General features: G+C 61.0%; 1 non-coding gene across 1 annotated transcript; it reads right to left on the reverse strand.

The window, feature by feature from the left end:
- Positions 1–7,158: 7,158 nt before the first annotated feature.
- On the reverse strand, positions 7,159–7,231 carry TRNAR-UCG (transfer RNA arginine (anticodon UCG)). Its single transcript has one exon. It is a non-coding gene; the product is annotated as a tRNA-Arg (tRNA).
- Between the last annotated feature and the right edge of the window lie 88 nt (positions 7,232–7,319).

Below are 7,319 nucleotides of genomic sequence, written 5' to 3' on the forward strand. Positions count from 1 at the left end.
ATTGTTTTTTTGGGTTGGTTTTTCTTTTCTTTTTTTAATTTTTTTTTTTTTTTGGTGGGGGGGAAGGTTTGCTTCTCCCCTCACCATCGGGGACTTGGCAAAGAAGCGGCAGCTCCCGACGGGCGTGAAGGAAACGCGTCGCTTTGTTTAGTAATTAAAAGCCGCCTCTGAGCAAGCCCCGGCGCCGAAAGGGAAAGCGGCTGCGTCTCACCCCCGGCTCCTCTTTTCTCTCCGGCCGTCGGGGCCGGGACCCAGGTGGGGACCACCCCGGACCCTCCTCGCTTGGCGGGGCGAGGTGCTGCCCGTCCGGGGCCGGGGGTGGAGGCACGTCGAAGGGATCCGGTCAGGTGCAGACTCTCAGGCCACCTGCACTGCTATGATTCGGGTTTCCTTAAGGCTGAGGCCTAAAATGCGTTTCACTTCCAGGGTGATACAGGGGAAAAAAAAAAAAAACAAACCAAAACACAAAAGCCAAACAACAATCCCCGTGGAAATAAGGAGTCGCGGGAAGGCAGGGAGCAAAAAGGAAGAATGAATGGAGGAAAAATAGAAAATTTTAAAAATTAGGGTAAAAAAAGAAAGAAAAAGAAAATTATAATAAATAAGTATGAAATTTAGAAAAATTGCTTTTCCCCCTTTTTCTTCCTTTTTTTTTTTTTTTTTAAGCTAAGGAAATGCATACAGCAAATGAAAAATGAAAAAATCCACCAGCACCAGAAGCTGGTGGCAGATCAGGGCACAGGCAGCGGCAGCCCCGTTGCTGCTCCTCAGTGGTAAATCCGAGCAGGGGAGCGGACACCCTGATGTCCTCCCCCTCATCCCTAAAAACAGGCCCTGCAGCAGCACCCGGTGCACTGGGAGGATGAACTTCCTCGGGAGCCCGGGATTTCTCCCGCGGCCTAAAGCCTGGGTGTCCCGGGAGGCTCGGCCTCATCCGGGCGTTTTGGCTGGTGCCGCTTCTCCCACCGGCGAGAGAGGAGATTTGGGGGAAACTCGGCAGCAGCCCCCGGCAGCGCTCGGCCCCAGCTCCCCGCCGTCCCGTCGGGGCTCAGCCCGCCCCGGGCCCCTCTCCCGAGCTGCCGGGCATCCAGGGAGAAGCTGCCGGAGCAAACGCGTCCCCGGCAGCAAAAGGTGCCGGGTGTTTACCACTCGTGCCCCACCAAGGGTGAGCCGGGGCCGGGCAGCGGCGCGGGGCGGTCCTGGTCCCGCGTGGTGCCGGCACCCGGAGGAGCCCAACTTCCCGGCGGGGACCGGCCCAACTTCGTATCCCCCCTTCCTCTCTCCCTGCCTCCCTCCTCCCCCTCCCGCAGCCGCTGTTTCCCCCCCCCGGAGGACATGTCCCCCCGCACCCTCCCGCCTCCCGGGGCCGCCCCGCCGAGGCGGCGATGCCCGGCCGCGACACTCACTGTGCTGCCGTGCGGAGGGCAGGACGGTGGTCCCGGGAGAAGCGGGCGGAGGGGGCCATTCCCCTCCCCGGGGCGGGCGGAGGGGCGGGCTGGGCTGTCCCCGGCCGAGCGGTGGCCCCAGCAGCCCCCAGCCCCAGGCGCGGGCCGGCGGGGGCGGCGGAGGCGGCTCTGCCCCGTCTCCGTGCGTCTTCCCGGCTGCTGCCGGTGCCGGCTCTGGTCGCTGGCCGGGAGCTGCCGCCGCCGGCAGGCTCTGCCCGCACTGACGTCAGCCCGGCAGCCGCCTATTCACTCCAACCATGGCGGAGAGGAGGAGGAGGAGGGAGAGGGGGAGGGGAGGAGGCGGTGGGAGGGAGGGGGAGAGGAGGAGGACGGGAGGAAGGCGGCGGTGGCGGCGGGAGCTGGTGGCTGGCAGGCTCCGCCGAGCAGAAAGCACAGCCCCTCCGCCTCACCCCTTAATTACCCCCCGAGGATGGGGCTGCGCGGGGGAGGGGGGCCATGTACCCCCCTTTCCCCCCGGAGAGCCCCTCTGCCTCCCGCTCCCTCGGGGCTGCCGTCGCTCACCTGGCCGCCCCACCGGGCACCCCACTCTTCCCCCGGCCCCGGGTAGCGCTTCTCCGGGAAGAGAGCGGGGCCAGCTCCCCCCACACCCCGACACCCGGGTCCCCTCTTGGTGGTGCCCCCCATCCCTTGAGGAACGAACCCCGTGACGGCGGACAGCGAAAGGGCTGAGGCTGCCCCTAAACCTCCCTTGGCCCGGGCAGCTCCCACCGCCCCCCGGCCGCCTTCCCGGCCCCGCACCGCTGTCCAAATGCTGAAAGGACCCGCGACTGCCCGGTCCGGCCCGACACGGCTCAGCCCGGTACGGCACGGCAAGGCACAGCACGGCACGGCAAGACACGGCCAGCCTGCGGGGCACAGGCTGCACCCGGGCCGAGTCCCCGGCCCTAGAAAAGGTGTCCCTCCTGTAGCCGTGCCGGGCCGGGCCGTGCCATGCCATGCCCTCCCCGACGGACAGGCCGAGCCCGGAGCCCGGGTCGCCCCGACAGCCGCAGCGCTGGGCTCGGTGGCCACTGCGAGCTCGAATGGGGCGCGGGCACCGCCGGCGCGTCCCTCTCCTCTCCCCTCGGTCTCTATCTTCCCTGTCGTCTTTACAGAATCACACACACTGCACCGCCTGCAGCCTCTGCTGCAAGGCTCAAAAAGCCCTCCCCAAAAACCCACAAACCCCCCACACCCCCATCCCTCCTGGCACACCTTTACTGCGCTTCCGACCTCTCCTCTTCCTTCCTGCGTTTAACCTGGCTCCTAATTTTTATCTCCGATTCACTCCACCGATGCCCCGGAGCGGCTCTGGGGAGTCTCTCGCTGCCCCGATGAATACACAGGGATGCCCAGACAGGTTTTCTATGTAGGAAAAAATAAACCGATCGAGCCCGAGAGATCTGCAACAGCCGAACACGCCGCCTCGCCTTTGCATTCGTGTTTTTAAATTCCCCCGTTATTTTCCTTTTTTGCATCTGCGAGTTGCCACGAAAGGAAACACAACCCCAAATGCCACCGCCAGCAGAAATCGGAGCTCGTTGCCAAATTCCGTAGTATTTTATTTTAAAAGCAATTAACACCATTAAAAAAAAAAAAAAAAAAAAGAAAGCGCGTCTTCTCCTCTTCCCGGGGAGTGTAAGAAATCCTTTTGCTCACCCAGAGTCGAAAACCTAATGGCATTGTCGTTAAACACGAAAAGGAGAATATTAAGAAATTGCAACACTCCCTCCCGAGCGCTCCCCCCCTCCCAGTTTATTTGCCCTAATAATTAATTCACAAGAGCTTAACTTCGGTGTAACCCCGGCGGTCTTTTCATTAAAAAATCCCCGCGTTTCCTATTGAATTAGCTCTGCTCCATTGTCGCTGAAATGAAGACGCCAAACCAACTTTTACCCTGAGCATTTTCTCACCAGCTCAAAGAAAAGTCTCTCTCCTTTTTCTTTTCTCTGATTTTTTCTTTTTTTTCTTTCTTTTTTTTTTCTTCTTATTCTTTTTTTTTTTTTTTTTTTTTTTTTTAAAATTCAAGCACCCAGGCGATGGACGTGTCCTGCAATTTAACTACTTTCAAATTCTTTGTTCGGGTCCCACCGGGGCTCTATTGTCACCCTATTGAGAGAGCTTATTGCCAAGTCAAGCCTGAGCGAATTGAGACACGCACGGGAGGAGCCCCGGGGGCTGGGAGCGGGATCCGTGGGCTGCTCGGCCCGGGGGGACCCCGGCCCAGCCCCGAGGGAGCGGGCACGGAGCGGGGCAGGGGCTGCCGGCAGCCCCGGGCCGGGATCACCAGCACCGATTCCACAGGAGCCGCAGCCGCCAAAGCAGCCCCGGCCCCGCAGAGCCCGGTGCTTGAGATGGGGCAACCCCGGGAAGGGGCTCCCCCCGGGATCGGGCACCTTTGAACCCTCAAAGCATCCCCCGCAGCAGCGCCCTGGCTCAGGTACCACCGCTGCGGGCAGGAGAGGGACTTACCTCGGATGCCCGCCGTGCCGCCAGCTTCCCTCCTCCGCTGGTTCTCCCTTAATCCCGAAAAGGAGGGTCCTCCTCTGCTGTCATCCCACCCCCGACCCCTCCAGCTCGGAGCCGGCTCCCGCCTGTCTCCTGTCGCCCTCTTGAGCGCTCACTTTGGGAGCTCCGGGGCTCGCTTCCCGAGCAGGGAAAGAGTGGGATATTGGGGTCCTTTGCTTTTCTCTTTTCATTCCCTTTCTCCCGACTCCTCCCGAGCCTGAAAAAGGGGTTGCGAGCTGGAATAGAGGGGTACGAGCTTCACGGAAGGGTTGTTTCAGGAGAAAAAGAAGCTGAGAGAGCAAGTGCTGGGCACGGATTCCCACGTAAGCCCGTACGTCACCTATAAAAATTGCCCGTTTCTCCCGTTTCTTGGCTCCCGGGGGGGCAGCTGAGACATCTCTACCTGTGGAGGGAGGGGGTGAAACACCGTTAAAACCGGCACCCCGTTAAAAACGTCCTGCTCCAGCTGAGAGGGCAAAGCAGAACCGCGGGATGCTGGAAAGCAGAGGCTGCCTCTCTGCATCATCACCCGCTGCCCCGTGGTGATGTTTGGCCTCCCCCTGCTCCCCCAAAAACACCCATCTGGAGCCCTGCTCAGCCTCCCTATGCCGGGGAGAGAAGGAGGTTTACGGGATTTCACGGCGATGGCACGGGGAGGGCCGCGGCGGGGACAGGGGTGCTCTGCGGCCATCACTTCCCCCTCCTCGCCGCCGTCCTCCCCTTGTGACCAACGGCGTCTCCGCCGTGTCCCTGGGGAAGAGGAAGCCCTTGACCCCTGGCCTCAGGGGCAACGGGGTTAAACAAAGTCCCACCGCCCCATTATCCGACAGACAGCTTTGAGCTCCCGGCGGGGAGTGGGGTCTCCAAGAAGCTGGCGAGAAGTCGCAGCTCCCACAGCCGGTACCGGACCCCGACGGGGCGCACCTGGATGGGGATGCTTCTCTGCATGACAGACAGACATAAAACCAAAAAACCTAGGGAATGAAAAAAAAAAAAAACCCTAATAAAAAAGACGGTACACACCCCATTCCCCCTTATGCATTGCAGCCAGCTCTGCTGAAACGGCGGATTTTTGAAGTTATTTCGGGATGTTCACAGTGGTGATTTTTTTTTTTTTTTTTTTTTTTTTTTAGTGGTGCCGTGTCTTGCCGAACCTTCGTGCCTGCACTCAGGTGAGGCACAGGCAGCCCCGGCCCGGTCCTGCCTGCAGACAAGGCAGCGGAGCTCGTTGTCATCATCCCTCCCCAAAGCGCTGCCGCGAGAAACATTTAGAGAATTTATTTCTGCTGTTTACGCTTTGAAGAGAGGAGAATTTTTTTTTGATGGGGTGGGTTTGGATTTTTTAGAATTTAATTTTTTGCGAACACGATGAAAATAAGGAGATAAAAGACGCCAAATAAGAGAAATCGGCGTTAACACAATGCATAGGAGGGGAGATCGAAGGCACCCAGGTCCTTTCCTAGAGCCACCCGGGAGCCGGGGATTCCTAAAACGTTCTTCCCTTCACTCCAGGGCAGCTCATGCCTCTTCCATCCCGGCCAGAGCGCCCGCAGTCTTGGTGCATCTCTCCCCGCCGGCTCCGCACCCCGCGCCCCGCCGCGCTCCCGCAGAAAGCCCCGGAAACCTGAAGTCGCCGGTGTGGAGGTGGCCGAGGACAGGCAACCCCTGTGGCTCCCGGCAGGCTCAGGCAAAGCGGGTGCCTCCCGCTGCTGGGTAACACTAGCTGAAGCACAACTCCCACATCGAATCTCAAGCTGGGGGGCGGCAGGGACTTTGGGGGGCACCGAGGGGCTGTGGAACGCATTTCGAGCCGCAGAACCCTGCATGGCGTCCTGAGTGCGTGTTCCTCACATCCCACACTGCTCCCACGCTGGCTCTGTCTTTTCGGAGAGCGGAGGGCAGCAGCGGCCCCTCATCTCCATCCCCCCGACCCTGCACCCCCGTGGGAGGGTGATGAGGAGCTGGGGTGGTGGAGAGGAGGCGCACCCGGGCTGCGGAGTTCCGCAGGGGCCGGGAGGGGCGAAGGGGAGTCTCGGTGCCTTCTGGCCCTGCCCGGTGCCGCGCGTGAAACGGGGAGCAGGACGGGACCCGAGCGTTGTCCGCGCCCCGACGGCCCCGGGGGTCCCGGCCCGACCCGGCCCGGCCCGGCCCGCAGCGGCGGGGCCGCAGCGCCACCTGGCGGCTCGGCACGGCCCGGCCCGGCTCGGCACGGCACGGCACGGCACGGCAATGTCAGCGCGGGGCTGGGAGACACTGCCCCGGCCACAATAGCTCCAGCGGCGTCCACGGAACCTGCACCCACCTGTCTGCACCTTGGCACCTCCTATTTCCCTTCCTTGTCAACCCACATCCCGTTCCTTCCATCCCATTCCTCGCACCCGGAATCCCCTGCACCCTGCACCCACCTACCCTGCAGCTGGCATCCCATTCGCTGCACCTGTGACCTTTCCCCTGCACCCTGCTTCCCATTCCTAGCACCCTACATCCACTTTATTTCCCTACATCCACTTTATTTCCACCCTACCTTGCACTTTATTTCCTAGCACCCTAATTCCTAGCACCCGAATCCCCTGCCCTGTGCCTTACATCCCATTCCCTGCACCTGAGGCCTTTCCTCTGCCCCCTACATGTCCTTCCCTGCACCCCACAGTCCATTCTTTGTACCCTACATTTCGTCCTGCACCCTACATCCCATTCCTTGCGCCCAATAAGCCCTGCCTTCCATCCCTGCATCTGTGGCCTTTTTCCTGCCTGCAACCTGCATCCCATTCCTTGCACCCAACACCCATTCTCAGCATCCTACATCCTACTCCTTGCACCTGTGGCCTCTTCCCTGCACACTACATCCCATTCCTGTTCCCCTACATCCATTCCTTGCACCCTACACCCTCTTGCCTGCTCCCTGCAGCTCTTCATCCCACACCCTGTGCTCACGTTCGGCTCTTCACCCACCGCTCCATCCCTAGACTATCTGTGGGGCTTGGGGTTTCTAGGGTGATAAGGGCGGTGCGTGCTGGCCCCACCACCCTGGGCGTCCCAGCTTGCTCGCACTCAGCCGCTTCCCGCGCCCGGCCTCCTTCCTCAGGCCGGTTAAACTCACGGGCAAAAGGGGCACCGGGAGGGCGGTGAACCCAGTACCGGAGCCGCAGAGCCCCGGCACGGGCGAGAGAGCAAAATAACGAGCACTAACACAGTACTCTTGGCGCGACCGCGGCAGGACTCGAACCTGCAATCTTCTGATCCGAAGTCAGACGCCTTATCCATTAGGCCACGCGGCCACCTCCGATCCCTCCTCCCCGCGTGCCATACTCAGGGAATTCCAGCGGCCCGTACCATGCGCGAGAGGGGGGCGGGACGGGACGGGAC

The sequence above is a fragment of the Haemorhous mexicanus genome, chromosome 13 (genome assembly GCF_027477595.1).
Source record: "Haemorhous mexicanus isolate bHaeMex1 chromosome 13, bHaeMex1.pri, whole genome shotgun sequence".
Classification (NCBI taxonomy): Eukaryota; Metazoa; Chordata; class Aves; order Passeriformes; family Fringillidae; genus Haemorhous; species Haemorhous mexicanus.